The sequence below is a fragment of the Ammodytes marinus genome, assembly GCF_949987685.1.
Source record: "Ammodytes marinus genome assembly, chromosome: 25".
NCBI lineage: Eukaryota > Metazoa > Chordata > Actinopteri > Uranoscopiformes > Ammodytidae > Ammodytes > Ammodytes marinus.
Genome location: NC_137229.1, coordinates 2,924,581 through 2,952,076, shown reverse-complemented (window position 1 = coordinate 2,952,076; position 27,496 = coordinate 2,924,581). Strand labels below are relative to the sequence as shown.

Sequence of the window (27,496 nt, the reverse complement as noted above, 5' to 3'; positions counted from 1 at the left end):
CTGCATGCATGTGTGTGAGAGGAAGGGGAGATTGATAATCACTCTTTCAACAGGTAGAGCATCCGACCGCCAGAAGACAGAAGATCTACATTGATAAAATGTTTAAATTTGATTAAATCCTGCGACCTAAAGCCACCATAGCGATACACAATAATGTATTGTTTTTTTTTCTTTAGCTCACTTCACCTTTTATCTGGTTAAAATGTGTTCACACATTTGTTTAGAAAACTTTGATCTAAAATATGATGATTTTGTTTTAGTTTACATTTAATAGTTAACATTAATTCTTTCTTACAACATTTTATTTAGTTTTGTTTAGAATTATACTGCCATATAACATTACTTTTGACTTAAATCTTTTAAGCATAGCTGTTTAATTTTTTTTTGTCAAACAGAACTGCCTGAACATTTTTTCCTCTTTAACGATGTTTGAGGTTTTTTTAAATGATCAGTTCTGTTAGTTAGTATAGTTAGTGCATAGGACCTTTTGACCTCCTTTTGCCAATTGTGAGGGGGTGTGTTTGTTTCTATGTGTATAGGAGCGGATGACCTGTGACATCTGTCCGTCTATTTTAGTACACTGCCCACTGGGGATAAGACACTTGAAAAGGCCACTCTGGCCTTGGCGGACAATCTCACAGGCCATCCTGTAGAATTTTAATATACGCTTTTGCCATTCCATATAAACATGTTTTATCCTTTAATTATTAGAACATTTTTTTTTTTAGAATAATTATATTTGTTATTTATTTATTATAATAGGAGGGAAATGTTGTGGAATTGTTTATTACAGTCATAATAATTATGTGTTTATATATAGACTAGTGCATCTTGACTCTAAATATTCGTAAGCTAATCAACAAAAGTTCTGACCTGACCTTATGGTGAAGGTTCTGACCGTATGGTGAAGGTTGTTATGTACTGATTATGTTCTGAGATACTCAAACTCCGTACGGAAATGTATGTTTTGACTGAGATGGCTCCGGAGAACTGTGTCTGTAAGATAACTAACAATATATCTGGCAGAGGAGAATCTTGTACGTAGGCTGGAATGTTCGCGCGTAATTAGATTTCACTATAAGTTCTCTGTATGACCGCCTGTCGCTGGTCATTTCACACAATCCCATTGCTTGATTGTTGTCTTGACCCATGTTTGCAAACATTAAAGATCTGTTCTATTTTTGTATTTAAACATTGTGTCACCTCGTATTAATTGACTATATTCTCATCTTTTAAAGGTTGGTATTTCAATTCCATGACATACTGTTTATTATAGTTTTCACGGTGAAGTTGGAGGAGAAGTCAACAATAAAAGCTGTGAAAGGAAACCACTGGTGTTTGCATAGTGCTTCAAAGGGATTTATACTGTCAGAGTAGATTACTGCATCAACACACTCATATGTAACTAGTGCAAACAATGAGTTAATGTTAACACAACATGGAGGATCTTTGTTAACGGCTGTGTCACCTCCTTCGTCTCTAGTTTCCTGTTAAACTCTGAGTTATGAGTTTGGGCACATTCCACATGTTTTCTGTTTCTACTGGAACTAGATTTAAACTAAAAATAATAGAATATAATAAAATAAGATCATTATTATTGTTAACAGTGAGAGCAGAGTGGATCTCTTACCTTCAGCTGCAGCTTTAGAGGAGAAAATAAACTGCGTCACGACGTTCAGCTGAAGTGAAAGTATTTGTTCAGATAACTTTCAACTGTACCGCAGGCAGGTAATAGCCTCGTTCGACTTGGAGCCGTCTTGCTCAGACCTGCGCAACTATGACGCGCGTCTTGCTGAGCGCACTGCAAAAATGCTGCAGAAATGCTGTGCGCTCAGCAGGACGCGCATCATAGTTGCGCAGGTCTGAGCAAGACGGCTCCTACTCAAACGAGGCTACTGTATTTGAAGCAGGAACCTCCCAGAGTAACTCCCGACGGCGCACGCACTGTCCGCCCCAGAGCACCATAGGGCTCTGTCTGTCTGTCTGTCTGTCTGTCTGTCTGTCTGTCTGTCTGTCTGTCTGTCTGTCTGTCTGTCTGTCTGCATGGGCTCTGGCCCGTGAATATCATATAGAACGATTTGATTGGTAGCTCAGGATTTCATGACGTATTTAATGAGCTTCAATGGAGAGTGTCCAGACCAACAGGCGCAGCACATTTAATTTGCCAGCAGCAGGTCTGGATTTTCCAGGCTACCAATGGAACTCAAACTTTTTTTAAATTAATTTATAGCTCTCCCTCTCTCTCTCCCTCTCTCTTTCTCCCCTCTCCCTCCGTCTCTCCCTCTCCCTCTCTCGCCCCCCCTCTCTCTCTCTCCCCTTTCCCTCTCTCTCTCCCTCCCTCTTTCCCTCTCTCTCTCTCCTTTCTAGATATATAAACTAACATTATCCTAAATATACATTGTGAAACGTTCTGTAAACTTTTATCTTTTATCGCGTTCTACATTATCCAAATGTAACACACTCCTCCATCTATGTTATTACATTATTATATATATATTCACTAAGGAATTAAGCCTCTTTCCTGCACTCCAATCACTGTTTACAATGGAATATTAGTGCCAAGACCAGGAAAACTCATTTGCCTCTCTCTCTCTCTCTCTCTCTCTCTCTCTCTCTCTCTCTCTCTCTCTCCCTCTCTCTCCCTCTCTCTCTCTCTCTCTCTCTCTCTCTCTCTCTCTCTCTCACATTTATCTATGTTATTGTAATTTGAGTGTAGATTAGAGATGGCCATTAAATACATTTACACTCCTACATCTGTCCCTTACAGTAAAATCTATGGCTGACATTATCCCAAATATTAAAAACACACTTATCTCTGTTCTTACGTTATACCAAATATATAACTGAGTGGAACTACAGAAGCCTAGAGCGGCCATTTCCGCATATCGCAGCTTGTTACTTACTGTATATTATTCTATTTATCTCAAAAATCATGAACTTAAAGGTGTAGTCAGTGATTCTGGAGAACGCTTTTTATCAACATCAGTGAATATCTCCTCATGATCCATTAAATCCGGTGTTAAAACATTCCTATCTATTTATTTTTACATTATATTCCATAAACTAGATTGAAGCATCTTTTCTACACTCCAATATCTTTGTTATCTTCATTATCCCAAAATATAAAACACTCCTTTCTTGTTTCTGCATTATCCTGTACTGTTTACAAGCACATTATGTTCTACACATCTGTCCTTACAGTGTACCAGAAGGCTAACAGGCATTATCTAGATGTTAACCCAACTATAGAACACTCCTATCAATGGTTCTACAATATATTAGATCAGCTAGGAAAGGGAGGCATGTTTTCTACACTCCGATCTGTGTGTGTGTGTGTGTGTGTGTGTGTGTGTGTGTGTGTGTGTGTGTGTGTGTGTGTGTGTGTGTGTGTGTGTGAGAGTGAGAGATAGCGTGTGTGTGTGTGTGTGTGTGTGTGTGTGTGTGTGTGTGTGTGTGTGTGTGTGTGTGTGTGTGTGTGTGAGAGTGAGTGAGTGTGAGAGAGAGTGTGTGTGTGTGAGAATTCTTGGCATACTACAATTGACATGCATGTATTGAGACAATCCTAAATCTTTTTCTAGCATACTAAATAGTATGGAAGTATGGGGATTGGAACGCAGAGTGTGTCTGTGTTTCTGATTGTGTGTGTGTGTTAATCATGACCTTCCTAAACAGTCTATAATCATGACTCTGTTTTGTTCGATAACCAATCCATCAATGTAAATATTTTCTGTCTGCTTTTTCACTTTGTCACTGCAGCAGAAGTTACATCACATGGACTGAGCCTCCCAGTGAAAACAACCAGCGATGAGACGGATATATAAGCAAGAGGCAAGTTCAAGGAGCCATGTTAGGATGAAATAAATAAGTTAAAGTATGTCCCAGTTGAAATCATCAATGTCTGTGTGGTCTAGTGGAGCGGCCCATGTGTGTCTGGAGTCTTTCTCCTTCCCTCTCCATCTGATCCTACATTCTATGAAGCGCTCCTTCCCTCTCCATCTGATCCGACATTCTATGAAGCGCTCGCGGTATTTAGCTGAAAATGAGAAGAAAAAAAAAATTCAATGTTATATGTTAATGGAACTTTGCTATACACTTTAAAGGTCCTGCAAGGAACTTTGAAATATTTCTGAAACAGTCTAATTTTTCCCTCTGATGATCATTAAATTACATGTAACAGCAAACCAGACCGTCAGTGCAAAGAATGCTATTTTTATATAGTTTGTCTTAATGCCGTTGTCATGGGTGTGGGAACTTTCAGTTTGTGTTAATTCTAGCGCCCCCCTTTGGACATAAAGCGGTAGTGTTTTTACTATACCAGCTGTTGTTCCTGGGTGGGCGTATACCCATGACAAAAGCATTAAGATAGACGGACAGACAGACAGACAGACAGACAGACAGACAGACAGACAGACAGACAGACAGATAGATAGATAGAGAGGGTCTGCTGTGAAGAGGCCTGAATCCTACCAGTAGAATAGTTAAGTTAAGTGATCCAGGCTATCCTGTTATTCAGTCTTCTTGTCTCTGTGGAGTCCCTGCGTTCCAAATCACACTCTTTATTTTTACTACACTACATACTAAAGTACAGAAGAGTTTTAGTCTTTTTACTACACTACATACTAAAGTACAGAAGAGTTTTAGTCTTTTTCCTACTAAAGTACAGAAGAGTTTTAGTCTTTTTACTACACTACATACTAAAGTACAGAAGAGTTTTAGTCTTTTTACTACACTACATACTAAAGTACAGAAGAGCTTTAGTCTTTTTACTACACTACATACTAAAGTACAGAAGAGTTTTAGTCTTTTTACTACACTACATACTAAAGTACAGAAGAGCTTTAGTCTTTTTACTACACTACATACTAAAGAACACACAAATTACACTGCACCTTTAAATAAACTGAATATAATATGTTCTCAAACAGCATGTGAGATGTGTCATGGAAAATGTGCATATCGTCACCCTCTTAAAATAATGGCCAAAGTAATTTTTTCAGTTTTCAGGAAACACAAAAAAAACTTAACCAAAGATTGAATATATGATATTTATTAATAATTTCACTCAAACAGGTTATGTCAAAATATGACTGTTGACATTTTAATAACAATTTCTGTCAATTGTGTAACAACATAATAGGAATGAACCCTTTTAATTAATGTTTAACTTGCGACTTAAGCCATTTTTCACCCTAAAATTGCCTTTGTCACTAAATAGTCCGATATTATATAACACACACTGCAACTTTAAATGAACTGAATTGAGTATGTTCTCAAACAGCATGTGAGATGTATCATGGAAAATTTGCATATTATACTTTAGCTGGATGTGTTTTTGAGTGCAGACGTTCCCACACACCCTAAACATACCAACAAAAATATGTGCTTGAAGCAGACCCAAAGGCTACAGGCTATGTACGTTATGTATGTTAGGTGACATGTAACTGGGACGTTCACATATTCTAAGGGTTCATAGGGTCTACTCAGACCAATGACACAACCTACACTCCCACCTGCAAAGCTTACAAAAGGTATAAAATCAGTGCATAATGAAATGCATTTTTATTTTATTTTTAAGATAATTTTTTGGCATTTTCAAGCTTTATTAGACAGTACAGAGTTGAGATGGGGAGACAGAGAGAGAGAGAGAGAGAGAGAGAGAGAGAGAGAGAGAGGGGGGGGGGGGGGGGATGACCTGCAGTAATAGTCCACGGGTCGGATTTGAACCGGCAACCACTGCAACGAAGGCCGGAGCCAATATGGTACACGCTCTATCCACTACGCCACCGGAGCGGACCAATTAAATGTATTTCAACCGAACAATGGCGCAACTGCTTTGAAAACATGACAATTCATAAATGGTATTGGTCATACAGAATGATATACAAAAAACCTTTTTAGAGAAAGTGTCTAGATAATATACAATTGTGGAGTAGGCTACATTAAAAACTGATCTATTGAATATCTGCAAACGTGCGCACACATTAGCGGGCATGACAAGAACAACCAACAACATCTGAGATAAATTGAGAATAACAAAAAAAAAGTCAAGCCAACAATGGACTAGTGTTCTAGGCACTGACTCGAGGGAACTCATGAACTGCTTGGGACCACTACACTGTGGCACTGTATATGCGCTTAATATGTGCAACAAAAAAAAAAATATATATATATTTGTTTTTAATATAAATATGAGGCCCCAGCACAGAGTGTGGTCTGTGTTTAGGTATGTATGTCTTAGCTCAGAGGAGGATTTGCATATTGTGTCTCGTTGGGTTACTGGAAATGTACAAATAGCACAGGTGTAACTTAAACCTGTCATCGCCTCAGAGTAATTACCCTTCCATCTGTATAAGAATGTAGAACGCCAAAGATCCACCTGTCTTTCATAATTGCTTGGTGGGATTTTTTTTTTTTTAAAAGGTTCCTCCCATACACTCATACTTAGGTAAAAAACACCTCAATATTGAGCATTTCTCAATAATTCTTCACAAAAACAACTCGTATAGACAGACAAGAGTCGTGGCTTTAAAGAAAGTTAAAAAAAATTGTTAAATGGATGTTTGATTAAGTTTGTTTGGAGAAGACGGGTCTCCTTCAATACAAAGTGAATGGAACGGTGTTCAACGGTTTCCCCCACGATGGGCGTGGCCTATTTCATGCACTGTCTCTATTGTAAAATAATACACTTAATACTCTTTCTGTATTCATTTTATTCATGTAATATTCATATATTTTGAGATACTGGATTTTTATTTGCCTGAGATGTACGCATGGGAATTTGCCACACAGGGCCGCCCATAAGGAATAGAAAGTGGGAAAGCTTTCTAGGGCCCAGCCCCATAAGGAATAGAAAGTGGGAAAGCTTTCTAGGGCCCAGCCCTTGGGGGGCCCATGGTCTTCAGAGGCCAAGAACCTAACTGAGCTTAACATTATTTTCAACAGAAATATTCACTATAACCATTTAAAACTTGCACGACCATAACGACAAAACAAAGATTTTAAAAGATTGTAACTTTGGTAAAATGCCAATATCTACTCCTCCGCTACATGTCTGCCTGCGTGTGTGTGTGTGTGTGTGTGTGTGTGTGTGTGTGTGTGTGTGTGTGTGTGTGTGTGTGTGTGTGTGTGTGTGTGTGTGTGTGTGTGAGAGAGTGTATCTACTCCTCCGCTACCCTCCGCTTGATGTCCGTCCTGTGTGCACGGCACGCTGAAAAAAAGTCGCTAACACCAATTTTAAAAAGCCTGGCTCAGAGCCCTCAGCTGTTTATATTTATGATTGTGACGTTTCAGGGAACGGGCTAGGCGGGGCACTGGCTCTGAGAGACAAATGTTAACGTGGTTAGTATAAACATAAACAAACATTGGCCAAGTGTTCGCTAGAGATTACCTATGTGCCTTTTAAACATCATAACATACTCCCCCACCCTTACCCAGGGCCGGTGGACTGGGTATCACAACACTGAGCAGAGGGGGAATGGAGGCTAGCCAGGGAACTTGTATAATTTATAATTTGACCCCTTATACAGTATATGCCTAGTTGACCCCTTATACAGTATATGCCTTGTTGACCTCTTATACAGTATATGCCTTGTTGACCCCTTATACAGTATATGCCTTGTTGACCCCTTATACAGTATATGCCTTGTTGACCTCTTATACAGTAAGCCTTGTTGACCTCTTATACAGTATATGTCTTGTTGACCTCTTATACAGTATATGCCTTGTTGACCTCTTATACAGTATATGCCTTGTTGACCCCTTATACAGTATATGCCTAGTTGACCCCTTATACAGTATATGCCTTGTTGACCCCTTATACAGTATATGCCTTGTTGACCCCTTATACAGTATATGCCTAGTTGACCTCTTATACAGTATATGTCTTGTTGACCTCTTATACAGTATATGCCTTGTTGACCCCTTATACAGTATATGCCTGGTTGACCTCTTATACAGTATATGTCTTGTTGACCCCTTATACAGTATATGTCTTGTTGACCTCTTATACAGTATATGCCTTGTTGACCTCTTATACAGTATATGCCTTGTTGACCTCTTATACAGTATATGCCTTGTTGACCTCTTATACAGTATATGCCTAGTTGACCTCTTATACCAGGGGTCTCCAAACTTTTTTCACTGAGGGCCACATACAGAAAAATCTACGAAGGGCCGGGCCACTTTGCAAAAATAACACATTTATCAGGACATGTAGCTGCTCTGATGTTTAGTTTCATAGTGTCTTCGTAAATTGTAATCCTTCTTCACGGCAACACTTTCCTTGCACATTAAACAGACACATTTCCCTTCTTGTTTATATGCCAATGATACACCCAGTGTTCTCTGCCTTTGCGTCCAATGTCCAGCAGGGTGAAGATAGTATCCAGCCGAGGTCCCGACCCTCCTAGGGGGGTCCGGGGGTATGCCCACCCCGGGAGATTTTTTAAAGTTTTTAAAGCGAAATGCATGAATCTGGTGCACTTTGAGAGGGAAATTAAGAGGCTAAATCTGAAGAATTTTGCATGAAAAAAATGGAGACACTGTGTCAGATGAATTAGAAGCTATTGGAGAAGGACGCATAGATTTTCCATAATAATATTAATTTAAAATAAAATATTATGCAGGGTCTTCTGGGATGGGCTTGTTGCTCATTTTCTTTTATGGGACATATTTCTCTGTAATATAATGAGTGCATTTAAATTATTTAAAAATTAAAAGCGCCATATTACATTATATTTTTAAAATGTGCCACGGGCCAATCAATCAGTGTTTGACACCCCTGCACTAGTGGGTTAACTAAGAAATCCAAATAAAAATAAAAAATAAAAAATAAAAGGGCCATATTACATTATATTTTTAAAATCGGCCGCGGGCCAATAAAAAGCGGGCCGCGGGCCGTAGTTTGGGGACCCCTGCCTTATACAGTATATGCCTTGTTGACCTCTTATACAGTATATGCCTTGTTGACCTCTTATACAGTATATGCCTAGTTGACCTCTTATACAGTATATGCCTTGTTGACCCCTTATACAGTATATGCCTTGTTGACCTCTTATACAGTATATGCCTTGTTGACCCCTTATACAGTATATGCCTAGTTGATCTCTTATACAGTATATGTCTTGTTGACCTCTTATACAGTATATGCCTTGTTGACCCCTTATACAGTATATGCCTTGTTGACCCCTTATACAGTATATGCCTTGTTGACCCCTTATACAGTATATGCCTTGTTGACCTCTTATACAGTATATGCCTTGTTGACCTCTTATACAGTATATGCCTTGTTGACCTCTTATACAGTATATACCTTGTTGGCTTCACACCCAGTTGTAGTAATGTGTTAATCACAAAATAAATATCAATTTGTTCAATTTGTCTCAGCCCAGCATCCATTTAATTTGAACTCTCAAAAAATAATCTAGTCTTGGGGCGACTGTGGCTCAGGTGGTTAAGCTGGTTGGCCAACGATCCTAGGGTTGGTGGTTCGATCCCCGCCCGGCCACTTGTGTCATGGTCGTTGTGTCCCTGTGCAAGACACTTCACCCACCTTGCCTCGTGTGAATGTGTATGACTGCTGTATGTTTGAGGTGGTGGTCGGAGGGGCCGATGGCGTGGAATGGCAGCCTCGCTTCTGTCAGTCTGCCCCAGGGCAACTGTGGCTACTATCATAGTTTACCACCACCGGTATGACTGTGTGTGAACGAATTGAACCTGGAACCCTGTAAAGTGCTTTGAGTACCTTGAAAAGCGCTATATAAATCCAATCAATTATTATTATTATTATAATTATTATTATTTTTAAGTTTGAGTTACAGTAAAATGATTTCCTTGATGAATTCAGGTGTCTCCATGTCAGATAAGTGTAGTTCTTTAATACAATTATGCATTACTTTCCTTTCCTTTCCTTTACTTTCCTTTCCTTTCCTTTTTTGTAGGGGTGGGAATCTCTTGGCACTTCACGATTTGATTCGATTCCGATTCTCAGGTCAATGATTCGATTCAAAATCGATTATCAATGCATCTTGATGCAAATTTTTTTTTACGAACATACCCTTGTGTGATTTTCAAAAATATATTTATATACACATCTGAGTTTGCTACTCAGTTTGCTAATCACTTCCTACTTTTGTGATGATCATTAAAGACAATCAACAGATGAATTACCTTCTCTAATATTGTATTAAGAGAAAAGCTTTTCTTGTCACAAATATGACTTTCTATGAACAGTGCAATAATCAATGCAGCTTTCAACACAATATGGGAGTATGTAAAAACTAAACCGATTCAGTTTAATTTTCTTTCTACTCTTGTGAATCATGTTTCTATAGGATTTCTATTCTATTATTTTCTATGTCATTTCAACACATTGTGCAAAAAATGATGGCTTGGAATTCAGCTCTCATATAAAAACGTAAACAGAAACAAAGCCAGTGCAGGTCACATGGGTTCGCTGCTCTCAGCCCTTTCTGTCGCCACTTTTAACAACTTGCACTTGTGTGATGTGCATGCACAGTGGCGCAGGAAGTACTAGTATTTACTAATCAGATAAAAAAAAAAATTATAATAATTTAATTCCTATTATTAATTTTTCTGAATGGATTCGGAATCGTTCGAGAGAGAGTTGCGATGCATCGGAGAATCGATTTTTTTTCCCACACCTACTTTTTTGTGTGCCATATGGTTACAAAATTTGGTTTTGATATATTGTTGTAGGCCTACAGTTTTGGCATATGGATTATTTTATCTGAGTCGTCCTGCTACTTGTGTCTGTGAATTGTGAAAAGTATTTGGACCCCTCAGGTAAAACAGAAAACACTTGAACCTTTTGTTGTTCTTCTACATTCTTATAAAGTTGACAAGTTCATCACTCTGTTGTTGTCCTGAGCGTACACTTTTTAGATAAAGAATTTCCCTTTGGGGACAAAACCGTCCAAAGTCTTTGATCGATGTCTTCAGGTTGACGCCAGCAGCCAGGTACAATTTGAAAAATGTTCCATGAGTTTCATGTCACATACTGACAGTGTTGGGAAAGTTCTTTTTCTACGTGAACTAGTTCAAAGTTCAGTTCACACACTTTAAAATGAACTAGTTCAGTTCATAGTTCATAATTCAAAATTCTGAACTAAGTTCACAGTTCAAAAATTAACTAGTTCATAGTTCTTTTTTTTTCAATGTGTTGCTGCAGGCTATTATTTTTCTAAATAATTGCCACATACCATATAGAACCACAGACAGAAATTATTTCAATAACATTCAGTCCACACTAGAAACCAGCTGCAGCTTTTACCCCTACAGTATATTCTCAAAAACACGAGGAAAAAGTTGCTGTTTGAATGGTCTTTTTAATGAGGAATTATTCAGACAAAAACGGTTAAGGTGCAAAAGTTTTTCCATTTTTATAATTTTCCAAACCTGGAAACAATTCACATGAAATTTATTTCAAAGAAAGCAATACTGAACAATATACCAGGCAGGTTCTACTGTACAAACAAATTAGCCTACAACTTAAAATAGTAAAACCCTCAAGGAGACCATTCTAAACTGCAGTATAGGGCCTACTGTTAACAACAAAGTCCAGAAGATGTGTTGACATACTTATTAACACAAACACAATCTGAGGTAGGTAACAATCATACGAAGAAGAGGGTATAGCCTGAGGCTAGTTCCATGGTCTGAGTCATGGGTCTGAGTAAGCGCTGCTGCATTCATTTGTTTTTGTTTTTTTCCTGCGGTGTTTCGCATTTTGATGACGCAGCGGCGGTGCGACGCTGTGGTGGCATGTGTTGCCAGATTGGGTGTTTTTCAGCTACATATAAAGGGCTGTTTACGATGTCTTTTAGCGGGGGTTTTCTATGGAAATCTGGCACTCGATGAACGACTGTAAGAGCGCCGTTCACAAACGCCAGAATGAGCGCGTTCGCAAAAACGTTCATGAGGCAGAAATACATACGTTCAGTTCACGTTCGCCCCCAATATGTTGAATATTAAGCAATTGCGTGAGTTTTAGGGTATTACAATACATTGGTAAGTAAGTCAGAAATGTGCTACTATTTTTAAAAATATAGTATAATAATCACAAAAGAGTAATTTTTCTCACTTGAGCTCCTGATCCCCAAACTGTCGCTGGCCGTCCCTGTTTGATAAGATAGTCAGTCTTTTTTTTTTTTTTTTTCATATTGTAGGCTACCCTCCGGTTCCGTCATTAAGGGCTAAGCATAAAAATAATCAATCAAATATAGATCTGTTTGAGGTAAGAGAACGTTTCATTTATAATTCGGGAATCACACTCCATGGAACTCTCATTTGTAGGTTGGCTCTTCCATTCTGGACATAATTGATTGGCGGACACCTGTGTCAAACGTAGGGCTGAGCCAACATCGATGCAAACTCGGTGATCGAGGGCTTTATAGCCAACTTACACTCGAGGCTCTGTGGTTTGGGACGGCACTCAATATGGCGGGCCCTCCCCGCGAACGCGCAAACGGAGGGATAGTGGATAGGGATAGGGTGTAGGGGGTGGATTGAGATTGGGCCATTGATACAAGTAAAGTATGAGTAAGGGGGGCCCATTGACTGGAGGTTTTCAGGGACACAGCCATTTGTGTTGGCGGGCCTGCACACACACACACACACACACACACAAACACAGATAAAAGCGGTAGTGTTTTTACCTGGGTGAGCGTATCCATGACACAGGCATTAAGAAAAACTATATAAAAATAGCATTCTTTGCACTGATGGTCTCGTTTGCTGTAACATGTGGCAACCACACGGAAAGAGCACCTTCTCATCTTTCCCTGTAACCTTCAGGGCTGGAATGTAGAGTAGGCCTAGTTGTAGAGTATGACAGGCTGATGTTATAATCAGTTGGGTCTTCTCCTGTGTTCTGAGTCCCAGGCTGTTCTCGCTGGTTCTGATTTTCCTATGCTTTGACCCCCAGACACTAGCTGGCTCTAAGGTTTACGGTGATGTGGTTTATCGGCATGCATCTCATTCATGTCTTAAACTCCTAGACTCTGTTTTTCACTCTGCTTTAAGGTTCATTACAGGAGATGCTTATGACACACACCATTGTGTTTTATATGAAAAGGTTGGGTGGTCCTCCCTTAAAGAGAGACGTGATGCACATTGGCATATTTTTATATATCGTCACCCTCTTAAAATAACGGCCTAAGTCATTTTTCCAGTGTTTTCAGGAAACACAAAAAACTTAACCAAAGATTGAATATATGATATTCATTAATAATTTCACTCAAACAGGTTATGTCAAAAGATGACTCTTGACATTGTAATAACAATTTCTGTCAATTATGTAACAAAATAGGAATAAACCCTTTATAATAATGTTTAACTTGTGACTTAAGCCATTTTACACACTTGTGAAATGTCCTTGAAAAAAAATGTTTTGACTTAGGCAAAATAAAATGGCCTCAAACACACTCTTGACATTCTGGTAATATGGTGTAATGGCCTATGTCAAGTAAAATCACATGATCTGTTCAACTGAGGAATTAGGCCGTTTTACCAGAGGTGGCCAGCATCATGAGGAGATGATTTAAGCAAAAAAATCATTTTGGCCAAAAAGTGGCTTAGGCCATTATTTTAAGAGGGTGACGATATAAAGCCCTGACTGGAAAGCTACCACTCTATTTGACAACAATGCTGCATATTTCAGATGGGCTTTATCAAACCCGCTCAACTGACATGCTCATGTTATATGTTCCATACGCCCGGTCTGACCTTGGTAAAACTGTTTTTAGCCACAGTGCCCCTGACTCCTGGAACAGCCTACAACATCAAATTAAAATAAATACACTCATAACTATTAACCAATTTAAACTTATTATTTTGAATCAGCCCTACTCCACTTGTAACTGTTTTAATTAGGCTATTGTTCTGCTTTATTCAATTGATCTGAATGTTTTAGTTGTTGTTGTCTCTTTGTCAGCTTGTTGTGTATTCTATATTGTGTATCTGTAATTGACTCGACGTCATTGTAAAAGAGGGTAACCCTCAATTGATCTTTCGAGAATAAATAAAGGAAAATGAAAGGGTCCTGTGTTCTGACCCCCAGGCTGTGTTCTAATCTAACTGGTTCCATCTTTCATTTGAATCTTATTAAAACCTTTTGAATTATAATATGTATGCATTTGATTTTGTTCAGAGTTACTTTCAAGTGTTTAGAAAATCTGCTTTGCTTATTTGACCAAACCCCATCATTCTTTACTAGTCCGACATTAGTTCTGGAATGTGTGGCTAGCTTTCAGGATTCTTACTGTTACACTATGTGTTGTTATGGTAGTTTCAGAGTGGAAAAAGTAAGTGGATCAGTTTACCCCACAGCTGGGGTAAAGTGAGCCACATGACAACTTTTTTTAAAACAATCATATTTTCACTGCCCTCTGTCTTGAAAAAATTCTGCTAATGCCCATTTCTAGGTAACATCCTGAATTAATGGAAAATATGTACATTTGAGTGATAAATCCTTTTAGCTCTCTTAGAGGGGAGCACATGTAAAAAGTGGCTCAGATTACCCCGTTCTCCCCTACTTTAATTTAATTCAAAAAAATGTCATGAACTTGTCTTATATATATCATTCTGGTTTTCACTTGGAGGCTCAGTCGATGTGACATAACTTCAGGTAGATAATAGGTCAGAATGGCCTTAAAAGAAAACTGCTGATTTCCACATTACAAATCACGACCCAGATGTAAGTAGGGCATTTCTCAGCATGCTGCATCTGTCCACATGTATTGGGACATCCTGAGTCTTTTTCTGCCATACTTAATAGCAGGGAAGTGTGGGGATTGGAATGCAGCCCTTCTATCTCTCCCATTTGGACTAACACTTCAAATTCCCATGCGTACATCTCAGGCAAATACAAATCCAGTATCTCAAAATATATGAATATTACATGAATAAAATGAATACAGAAAGAGTATTAAGTGTATTATTTTACAATAGAGACAGTGCATGAAATAGGCCACGCCCATCGTGGGGGAAACCGTTGAACACCGTTCCATTCACTTTGTATTGAAGGAGACCTGTCTTCTGCAAACAAACTTAATTAACACTTAATCAAACATCCATTTAACAAAAAAACTTTACTTTCTTTAAAGCCACAACTCTTGTCTGTCTATACGAACTGTTTTTGTGAAAAATTATTGAGTAATTTTCAATATTGAGGTGCTTTTTCCCGTCCGACCTGGCGAGGAGGATGGAGTATACGTGAGGGTTAGCCTACAGCAGAAGGCTAACATTAGCCTAGCATACAGCATACATTAGTTAAAGGGGTAGTTCAGGATTTTAGACATAGGGCCTTATTCCCAAGTTAGCCTTGGTGTTCTTTATCAGTGGAGACAGTTTTCAACACATTTAATTCAGTCCTTCTAGTTGCAGAGTGCGCTCGTGCTAAGCTAGCTCACGACATCGGGGGGATACCTAGCCTGCTACTAAAACAGTCTTACCCACTCCACAGTACACCTGAGGCTAATCAATTATAACGCCAGACTATCGATGTAAATGTCTGTGTTGATAGAATAATTTTAGAAATAAAACCAACCTCGCATCGCATGAATTATCGCATTTTGAGGGACTACTTTCTTAGCAGCAGCGGACTTTTACTTTGCTGTGTAACCGAATCACTACAGCAGAAAGTAAACAGAGCAGCGTGGGACAGAAACTGAAACTGCACTGCCACCAGTCTACCGTCATTCTGTCCCGGTTCTCTGCTGCAGCTCCAGCGGGGGCTGTCTCTACAGACGCTCTTTCTCTTTCTGCCCTTTGAGCATCCATCTCTCTCAATTCTTCATCAGTGTATTCCGGCTCGTACAGGTACGGTTCGTTGGATACAACAAATTCCTCATAATCGTCTTCAAAAGCAGACGCATTGCTAAGTCCTCCAAACGTGGTCATATCTTGTTTATTGCATAGGCTAATACAACTCCTTTGTGCACTGTACTCTGCGTCTGTAAGACAGCAGCAGGTAAACAAACTATTATAGAGCCTGTAACCTAGGTATTAGTCCGCCGCTGCCACAGCCTACAAGGAATAAAGTCCCTCAAAATGCAATATGCGAGGTTGGTTTTATTTCTAAAATTATTCTATCAACACAGACATTTACATCGATAGTCTGGCGTTATAATTGATTAGCCTCAGGTGTACTGTGGAGTGGGTAAGACTGTTTTAGTAGCACGCTAGGTATCCCTAGCTTAGCACGAGCGCACTCTGCAACTAGAAGGACTGAATTAAATGTGTTGAAAACTGTCTCCACTGATAAAGAACACCAAGGCTAACTTGGGAATAAGGCCCTATGTCTAAAATCCTGAACTACCCCTTTAAGAGTTTTGTCTCGATATTGAAAATTACTAAATTTTTCACAAAAACAGCTCGTATAGACAGACTAGAGTCGTGGCTTTAAAGAAAGTAACGTTTATTTGTGAAAGGCATGTCATATTACGTTTGTTTGAAGAATACTGTGTCATTCAATATAAAGTGAATGGAGCGCTGTGCATTGTTTTCCCCCACGATGGGCGTGGCCTCCGATTATGACGCGTTCCGCTCTGTCTCTATGGGCTGTTTTGCTACGTGTCTGTGTGTGGTTGAACGAACTGTGTTATATAAGTATGAGTGTATGGGAGCAGCCATTTAAAAAAAAAAATCCTACCAAGCAATTATGAAAGACAGGTGGATCTTTGGCGTTCTACATTCTTATACAGATGGAAGGGTAATTACTCTGAGGCGATGACAGGTTTAAGTTACACCTGTGCTATTTGTACATTTCAAGTAACCCAACGAGACACAATATGCAAATCCTCCTCTGAGCTAAGAGTCACATACCAAACATACAGCACTTTGTTACCGCTCAAAAAGCACACGTGAATGTGTCGGTATTTAGAGTGCACCTGTGGATTCATCATACCTAAACACAGAGCACGCCCTGTGCTGGGGCCTCATATTTATATTAAAAACAAATATAATATATATGTATATATATATTTTTTGCACATAATATTAAGCGCATATACAGTGCCACAGTGTAGTGGTCCCAAGCAGTTCATGAGTTCCCTCGAGTCAGTGCCTAGAACACTAGTCCATTGTTGGCTTGACTTTTTTTTTGTTATTCTCAATTTATCTCAGATGTTGTTGGTTGTTCTTGTCATGCCCGCTAATGTGTGCGCACGTTTGCAGATATTCAATAGATCAGTTTTTAATGTAGCCTACTCCACAATTGTATACTATCTAGACACTTTCTCTAAAAAGGTTTTTTGTATATCATTCTGTATGACCAATACCATTTATGAATTGTCATGTTTTCAAAGCAGTTGCGCCATTGTTCGGTTGAAATACATTTAATTGGTCCGCTCCGGTGGCGTAGTGGATAGAGCGTGTACCATATTGGCTCCGGCCTTCGTTGCAGTGGTTGCCGGTTCACTGCAACGAAGTGGACTATTTCTGCAGGTCATCCCCCCTCTCTCTCTCTCTGTCTCCCCATCTCAACTCTGTACTGTCTAATAAAGCTTGAAAATGCCAAAAAATTATCTTAAAAATAAAATAAAAATGCATTTCATTATGCACTGATTGTATACCTTTTGTAAGCTTTGCAGGTGGGAGTGTAGGTTGTGTCATTGGTCTGAGTAGACCCTATGAACCCTTAGAATATGTGAACGTCCCAGTTACATGTCACCTAACGTACATAACGTACATAGCCTGTAGCCTTTGGGTCTGCTTCAAGCACATATTTTTGTTGGTATGTTTAGGGTGTGTGGGAACGTCTGCACTCAAAAACACATCCAGCTAAAGTATAATATGCAAATTTTCCATGATACATCTCACATGCTGTTTGAGAACATACTCAATTCAGTTCATTTAAAGTTGCAGTGTGTGTTATATAATATCGGACTATTTAGTGACAAAGGCAATTTTAGGGTGAAAAATGGCTTAAGTCGCAAGTTAAACATTAATTAAAAGGGTTCATTCCTATTATGTTGTTACACAATTGACAGAAATTGTTATTAAAATGTCAACAGTCATATTTTGACATAACCTGTTTGAGTGAAATTATTAATAAATATCATATATTCAATCTTCAGTTAAGTTTTTTGTGTTTCCTGAAAACTGAAAAAATTACTTTGGCCATTATTTTAAGATGGTGACGATATGCACATTTTCCATGACACATCTCACATGCTGTTTGAGAACATATTATATTCAGTTTATTTAAAGGTGCAGTGTGTTATATAATACAGGAATATTTAGTGACATCAAATGGTGAAAGGTCTAGGTGAAAGGTGAAAGGACGTGTGTGTGTGTGTGTGTGTGTGTGTGTGTGTGTGTGTGTGTGTGTGTGTGTGTGTGTGTGTGTGTGTGTGTGTGTGTGTGTGTGTGTGTGTGTGTGTGTGTGTGTGTGTGTGTGTGTGTGTGTGTGTGTGTGTGTGTGTGTGTGTGTGTGTGTGTGTGTGTCTGTGTGTGTGTGTGTGTGTGTGCTTTGTTTATTTGTGTTAAGGACAGCCCTTGAAAATGAGATGATTCCTCTTCAGGGTTTATCCTAATAAAGTCTTTACACTGATTTTTTCCTATTTTTCTACAAGTTATTTTAGGAATACTTCACCCACGGAACTGGCATTCTATCAATATAAAATCGCTTTTATAATATAATGAAGGAGGTTTTTCTTCCCTCAGTCTTCCCTCAGTCTTTCCTTGGCCCAGCTGTCCTGTTAATCCTAACCCTACATTTTCCTATGAGTGATTTCACACATGGGAAAATGTAGGGTTAGAGAGTGCTAGGATTAACCGATTTCTAAACGTTTTGCACATTTATACTACATAGGATCTCAGAGTTCAATACACCTTCATATTTCCACCGCTGAAGTAGGTCTTTAAGAACCAGTTTTTATGTAAGAGAGAGAGAGAGAGAGAGAGGAGGGGGGGGGGGTGTAGCCTAAACGCACCTGTTTTGGTCCCATCCTTCTGCCCTAAAGGTACAAGGAGATGGAGATAAAAAGGCTCAGAGTGAGTGAGGGAGTTTCAGAGTTTCCCGAAGAGCTGTCTTCGTCTCTCTCCCTCCGCACGGTAAGTACAGCTGACCTGCTCTAAACGGAATCGATGCTTTTTCCTGATTTGTCTTATTTTATTTTATGTTTTGTCGCGTCTTGCATTTTGTTTTTAATGTGAAACTTTGATGTTTTTATGCTGCTTTTTGCTGCCAGGAAAAAAAAAATACATTTGTATTGTAGGCTACATGTTATTCATTATTATATTATATACTCTATGTATTGAAGTAAATATTGTAAACTCCTTTTCAAACATGTAATTCCGATTAACAAGTGTTTGTCCTTCATATACTAGTTATGCTTTGCTTTCTATTTAGTGTAACATCATTCTTTTCTCAGAAGTCAGAAGTCCCACAAAGTTTGTGCACATTGGTTTAAGCAAGGTGACGAAATCCTAAATGTGTGTGAACCCTGGACTGAGGGGTTTTATTTTGCATTTTAAATTATTTTTTATTTATTTTTTAAACAGTGTGTGTCTGTCAACTGATCGACTTTCTTCACCATGATGCTTCTCCTGCTCCTCTCTGCTCTCACTGGGCTGACAGCAGGTAAGCACACACACACACACACACACACACACACACACACACACACACACACACACACACACACACACACACACACACACGCACACACACACACACACACACACACACACACACACGCACACACACACACACACACACACCTACCTCAATGTAGTTCTGACCTCATGTTTCCCAATGGTCTTCAGGTGCAGAAAAGTTCAACGTTACATCGGGTACCTTCAACGTTACCAAGCTCCCCATCGAGTATTACGGACCGAAGTACAACTTCTTGACTGTGAGTATGACTTAGCCTGAAGCTATTTGTTGCATTTCTTTCTTTATTCAAAGTCTTTAAACACCAAAAACAGGCGTTTTCACATCACTTAACATTGCTACTGGTGCCTCGCTATTGTGTCTAAGACCCATATGCTTCACAAATAAATCTTCAACTGTCTTGAACTTATATCCTATAAATGCAGACAGTTTTTGAGGTTAAGCTTGCATTGATGATTGATACAGTAGTAAGTCTCTCTCCAAATACATGTACTCTATATGCTCATATAGGGAGGAGCACGAGTAAGGGCTTTCCCATTGACTGGAACTGTTTTCAGGTGCACAGCCATTTGTGTGTGTGTGTGTGTGTGTGTGTGTGTGTGTGTGTGTGTGTGTGTGTGTGTGTGTGTGTGTGTGTGTGTGTGTGTGTGTGTGTGTGTGTGTGTGTGTGTGTGTGTGTGTGTGTGTCTCTGACACTCCCATTCTCCTACTTTGACTTTTTGTGTCTCTTTGATTTTAACAGATTGAAACCTCCACCCCTGCCGGCTTTTCGATGTGTTTCGGCGCTGTAGCTGGAAAGGACTGCCTCGTGTTTGATAGGAACACATCGGACAGTATTGAGGTCGAACTAAGGGATTCAACAGAAGATCCTGAAGGAGTAATGCAGTTTGAGTTTGGCACTAACTATAGTCACTGGTTATTTAAAGTACCATTTGACGGCGAGCCCACAGTGAGTATGGCTCGGCTACATGTCTTTAAACATTCCACAAGTGTTGATTGGGATGAAACTGCTTTAACACTTGACTCAAATGTTAAAGGTGCAGTGTGTAATTTCTGAATATTTAGTGGCATTTAGTGGGTAAAGTTCTAGAATGCAACGCTCTCTCGGTAACCCCTCATTTTTGAATAATAACAGAAGCTACGGTGGCCTTCAAGGACAAGAAGCTATAGCTACTAAAGATGTATTTATGCATCACTGCCTCTTTCCATGAGGTGATGAGGTGAAGATGTATTTAGTTATTTATTCTATGTACACTTCTTCTACTTTCAACAGGTGCATTTCTCCAGGAGACCCACTTTAAAATTGCATATGGCCATTAAGTTTGTCTGTTCTGTGCTACTGTAGAATCCTGGAAAATGGCGGCCTCCGTGTAGGCTGGCCCGCTCCTATGTAGCTATAAAAAGCTCATTCTAAGAAAATAAAAAAACTTTTATTAACAAGCAATTGTACTCTAATTAAAACATATTACGAATAATATATTCAATTTCTACCAAGTCTCTCCTGAAAAAGGCCAATACATTTTACACACTGCTCCTTTAAATGTTGTGTTTTATGACATCAAAGTGTGTGAAAGCTTTTGGAGGAGACTTCCTTATAATGTCTGTCTACTCTTCACAGATACGGATGTACATTATTGACTTTGGTCTCGATCAGATGTTGTTGTTTCAGGACGGTAACTCAAGGGTGGTAAGTACATCTAATACGAGTATAATGGCTTAGAGTTTTTTTCGTATTGCATCTGGTGCATTTGGTTACCTGCTGTGACTATTTTGTGCAATCAGTCTAAAAATTTGAGTATGTGAGGTGTGTTGTAAGGGCTAATATTGGCATGACGGATCTGTGGACCTCTGTGGATTCCCCCTCTCACCCTCACTCTCACTGTTCTTCTGACTCCTTCCATTTTGGTTACTGTAAAGGCAGGTGAACTTACCTGCTGCATTTCTATAGTGCTTGAACCTGATTGGAGTGTTTAGAATAAAGCAATCATGTGTTTGCGCACCTAACGGCTGTGTTTACTGACTGGCTCATGTGTTTGGTCATTTGACAGTCAGTGCTTTGGAATTGCAATGAGGTGACATCATGATACACTTCTGTGTCTAATGTGTTTAAGTGTGTTTAGTGTTTTGCAAATCACTGTGTGTATTGTTTTGCAAAAAGTGTGAGGCTGACTTTGTGCTTATAGTGGTGCACATAGGGCCAATGGTTTGCTTCTTGAGTTTAAGGTTTTGATAATTGTGTAATACTTTTGATTTTAGTGTTTGCGCGATCGTAAAAAACTGTAAGAAAGTTGCTGATGATTGTGTGTGTCTGTGTGTGTGTGTGTGTGTGTGTGTGTGTGTGTGTGTGTGTGTGTGTGTGTGTGTGTGTGTGTGTGTGTGTGTGTGTGTGTGTGTGTGTGTGTGTGTGTGTGTGTGTGTGTGTGTGTGTGTGTGTGTGTGTGTGTGTGTGCTCTGTGATAGTAACACTGATTGTGTTTGTTCCCGTCTAGAACCAAAGTCATCTGCTCAACGGTGCATCCGTTCGTCACTTTACTGTATCAAACAATTTTTTCGTATTGTTTGGATGCAATCACGAAGGTTGGCTAATACACCGATTTCACAAATCTACTTAGAATAAAACTGTTATAGTTTATTTTGCAGATGTTGTTTTTGCTTACAGTTAAAGTAACTCCAAGGAACTTTTAAATATTTCTGAAACAGTCTAATTTTTCCTCTGATGATCATAAATTACATGTAACAGCAAACGAGAACCATCAGTGCAAAGAATGCTATATATATATATATATATATATATATATATATATATATATTATTTTTTTTAATGCCTTTGTCATGGGAACGCTCACCCTACAAAGGGGGTGCAAGAATGAATACAAACTGAAAGTTTCCTCGGAGCAGCTTTCACTTCTGAACCAGAGGCAAATCTTTCTTCACTTTAGCAGCACTAATGTAATACATAAATAAATATAAATTAAATTGCAATTAAAGCCGATGATGTAGGAACTTGCCAATAAAGTATAAACCTTTCTGAACCAATAACTAAATAACTTTTTGCCCGTAATAATAAGTTGTTACATGATGTGGTTAGGTCGTTAGATTATTGGCTATTCTTCACATTTCCATGAGACATATCCTTATACTATTGCAACCGGACAATAATGAAATTATCGCTTTACGGGCTAAAAGTTATAAAATGATGGGTCCAGAAATGGTAAGTTACTACATTATGTGCTTTAATTTCAACACTGAAAAGTTAATGAGTTATTGGCAGTTATAATGTTTAAAGCCATTTGAACATTATTGACTGATACATTCACTTCACAGGTAACGGGTATTTTCCGGAAACATTGATAGGAGTTCTCAACAACTGCTCAACGCTCCGGTGTGGTGCATTGGGCGAGGTCGAAACAATTCCACCCAGCTGTGACTCAACGGAGGAGTGTATAGCTGGAAGGTAAATATACATTCTTCTCTGGAAGATCTATACCTGTGTTCCAATCCCCACACCTCCCTGCTATTTAGTGCGGTAGAAAGAGATTCAGGATGTCCCAATACATGTGGTCAAATGCAGCGTGCTTCAAAATAGTTGTTAACCCTACTATATCTAGTCATGACTTTTAGTGTAGAAATCGGCAGCTTTTATGGGCGATTATGACCCACAATCCACTGCACACAGTAAGTTAGGTCACAGTGACGGAGCCTCCGAGTGAAGACAACCAGCGATGAGACGGATCTATAAGCAAGCTTAGAATCCTGGCTGTCATTCCCCTCTCCGCCCCATGTCATCTATGTCTCTCTGCACTATGAATTAACCATACAAATGCTCAAAAATAATCTTTAAAATCTTTTAAAAAATAAATAAAAAATAATGTAAACTTAACTTCCGTTTTGTAACAAGTGTGTATTGTGTCCCCCCCCCGCCCCCTTTTCCATCAGTTGTGTTATTAAATCCTCCCTCTGCACATTGGTCGGCCCGTCTATCATCGCCTACAATGGCAGCAACGACCTCTTACGCACCCGCTGTTCTTACAACCTGTTGGAGACCCCGACCTTCAATATCACGGGGGCCTATCGGGAAAGGCGTGATAAAGGTTTGAGCTTCCCAGACAGCGTGACTCTGCTTCAGCGAGGCGAACCCTCCATCACCATAATGCAAGACGGGAGAGTGGAGGTAAGATATCGACAGGCACAATTATTATTATTATTATTTAATTTTTTTAACCTTTATTTATAGCCTACATGTAAATCCCATTGAGACTGGAGACTCTTTAGCAAAGGGAGACCTGTTCCCATTTACACGTTGTTACCATTCTCACACGCACATTCGTACACCGATAGCAGCAGGCTAACTATCGACTCATCATTCTTTTTTTATTCTTTTGGTAGAGGTGTACAGAGCACCTGAAAACCACACTTCAGTAAGGGGCTTAGAGGTAGCCTACCTTAGTAGAGAAATGACAAGTTGCACGTCGACTTTTATAGAACAAGTTGAGTAAAAGAACAGTAGCCTACAAGTATCAGATTTTTTATAAAATAATTACAAAATCAAGAGTTTTTGTGCTTCATATATACAGTATAAAGGATTGGATTTGAATTGGTGGTTTGGTTTAATGCAGGCAAACAACACAGAGCTGGCCCTCAACAGCTCCGCTCAGATGTTTCACTCTGCTGAGCTTTCTAAGGACCAAAGTGGAATCACTGCCACGGTCGTCCAGGGCAACACCACCACCACAGTGTTGTATGACGGCTACATGGTGCAGATCAAAATGAGCGGAGGTACACAAACTTAAACCATATACACGGGATCCGAGGTTTTAAAAGTCATATATTATTATTATTATTATTATTATTATTATTATTATTATTATTATTGTTGTTGTTGTTGTTGTTGTTGTTGTTATTATTTTCTGGTTCAAAATTGTAATTTGGGTTTCTGCTGAAAATTGTTTTTACGCATACACACACACACACACACACACACACACACACACACACACACACACATTTAAAAACATCAAGACCCATAAATACTATACATTTTATACATTCAAACAGGCCCAATGCTGAAACCAAATAACTCTATTTATAAACTGTACATAATCAGATTCACAATCTTTCCTGAAACTGTCCAGGAATCCCACTGTCGACGGGCCTGTGTGAAGATACTCTTCTTTCTACTAAGAGCCAGAGCAAGCATGGTGACAGTGCAGCTGGGTAAGGACTTAATACAGTCAAGTTGATGACCCAAAATGTGTACAATGTGCTTTGCCGTTTTTTTTTGTTACCCTGCATTCCAATTCCTGTACTTCCCTACTATTTAGTGTGCCAAAAAAGATGTAGGATGTTCAAATACATGCAACTGTAGTATGCTGAAAATACATAAATGCCCCACTAACTCCAATAGCATTTTGGCGTATTCGTCTTTATTCTAGACATATCTCAACATAAAAATCCTTATCTGAATTTTTTCTCTTCTGTCTGTGGCCCTAAAACTCTTCTGTACTTTAGTATGTAGTGTAGGAAAAAGACTAAAACTCTTCTGTACTTTAGTATGTAGTGTAGGAAAAAGACTAAAACTCTTCTGTACTTTAGTATGTAGTGTAGGAAAAAGAAAGAGTATGTAATTTGGAACGCAGGGATAGTATGTTCCCAAAACAATCTCCGCTGATCTGGAATGCCAATATAGGGGAGGGCGGGAGAATGTGAGGCATCGGGTAATGTGAGACACCCCCTGTATCTAGGACACGGAACACATTTTTGGTCATGTGAGATATATGTTTTCAAGCCCCTCTCATTTCCCCTCGGCCATGAAAGAGAGGACCTCATGGTGATGTCTTAAGCATGTTTTTTTTCACAAAAATGTATTATTTGTATGTAAAAGTAAATGTTCTTGCTGTCAACTTAATCGATTGTTGTGCCTAATCAAATTGATTCAGGTAGAAAAACTATCACACATGTTGATGAACTACCACATATGAAACCATGTGATGATGATAACTGAAGATTAGCCTGATTTGCTGAGAGAGCTAGTTTTTTCTCAAATTGTGGCAGTGGGGTAAGGTGAGACAAATGCTGTGGGGTAAAGTGAGACAGTGTCTGTGCCCTCTTTTAATGAATCCATTATATTTGAGGTAGCAAGGAGACTAGTTTGAATAAGACAAAAGACAATGTGGGCTGGAGGTGGGAGTTGATGGTTGAAGGGGTGTCAGCAAGGGCATGGTTTGGCAGGTATGTATGTGGGGGACAGGAGAGTGACCTTTAACACCAATAGACTCTGTAGAAATATGTCTTTATTAAATGAATGATCCCAATAAAACAAATGCAGAAAAAAAGACTCAAAAGATGGAAAATGAGAGCTGGATCTAGTCCTGTTCCGAGTCCCAGACTGTTCTGGTTCTGATTGCCCTTTGCTCTGACCCCCAGACACTAGCTGGCTCTAAGGGTCCTGTGTTCTGACCCCCAGACTGTGTTTTCATCTAACTGGTTCTATCTGTCATTTAAATGTTAATTATTGAATATGAATTATATGTTGTATTTGATCAAAGTTACTTTCAAGTGTTTAGAATTTTTTTTTGCTTCATTGACCAAACCCCATGATTCTGTTACTAGTCCGACATTAGTTTTGTAATATTTGGTTTTCAAGCTAGCTGTCAGGATTCTAGCTGTTACAACCTGTGTTGTTATGGTAGTTCCAGAGTGGAAAAAGTAAGTGGTTCAGTTTACCCCCTTGATTTTTCTGGTCTGTCTCAGTTTACCCCACAGCTGGGGTAAAGTGAGACACACATGACCACTTTTTTTTTAAATAATCATATTTTCACTGCCCTTTGTCTGGAAAAAATGGCCTTTTCTAGGAAACATCCTGAATTAATGGGAAATGTGTAAATTTGAGTTATAAATCATTTTAGCTCACTGAGAGGGAAGCAAATGTAAAAAGTGTCTCAGATTACCCCGTTCTCCCCTATATATTTTTTTTGTCTACTTTATGTTTATTGTATATTGCAACAGAAAAAGAGTATGAGATTTGGAATGCAGGGATCGTGTGTTTGAATAAGGGCAACAGTCCTGACCCTGTGTTGTGTGTGTGTCGTCCCCCCTCCCTCTCTCTCTCCCTCCCTCCCCCCCTCTCTCCCTCCCTCCCTCTCTCTCCCCCTCCCTCCCTTACTCCCTCCCTCCCTCTCTCTCTCTCTACCCCTCCCTCCCTTACTCTCTCCCTCCCTCTCTCTCTCTACCCCTTACTCCCTCCCTCTCTCCCTCCCTCCCTCTCTCTCTCTACCCCTCCCTTCCTCCCTCCCTCCCTCTCTCTCTCTCTACCCCTCCCTCCCTTACTCTCTCCCTCCCTCTCTCTCTCTACCCCTTACTCCCTCCCTCTCTCCCTCCCTCCCTCTCTCTCTCTACCCCTCCCTTCCTCCCTCCCTCTCTCTCTCTCTACCCCTCCCTCCCTTACTCTCTCCCTCCCTCTCTCTCTCTACCCCTTACTCCCTCCCTCTCTCCCTCCCTCCCTCTCTCTCTCTACCCCTCCCTTCCTCCCTCCCTCCCTCTCTCTCTCTCTACCCCTCCCTCCCTTACTCTCTCCCTCCCTCTCTCTCTCTCTACCCCTTACTCCCTCCCTCTCTCCCTCCCTCCCTCTCTCTCTCTACCCCTCCCTCCCTTCCTCCCTCCCTCAATCTCTCCCCCTCCCTCCCTCCCTCTCTCTCCTCCCTTCCTCCCTACCTCCCTCCCTCCCTCCCTCTCTCTCTCTACCCCTCCCTCCCTTCCTCCCTCCCTCAATCTCTCCCCCTCCCTCCCTCCCTCTCTCTCCTCCCTTCCTCCCTACCTCCCTCCCTCCCTCCCTCTCTCTCTCTCCCCCTCCCTCCCTTACTC

The 27,496-nt window shown here is 39.7% G+C and overlaps 1 protein-coding gene across 2 annotated transcripts in view; it reads right to left on the bottom strand.

Annotated features, from left to right (window-relative positions):
- Nucleotides 1–27,496, bottom strand: part of LOC307270211 (NACHT, LRR and PYD domains-containing protein 3-like) — a 307,417-nt gene that overhangs the window by 25,551 nt on the left and 254,370 nt on the right. The window contains exon 1 of one of the 2 annotated variants that reach the window (XM_080053381.1): nucleotides 1,631–1,707. The exons of the other annotated variant lie outside the window; for it this stretch is intronic. The gene's annotated coding sequence lies outside the window, so the exon portion shown is untranslated. Of the gene's footprint in view, nucleotides 1–1,630; nucleotides 1,708–27,496 lie in introns of those variants that run through there. 2 annotated transcript variants of the gene reach the window in all.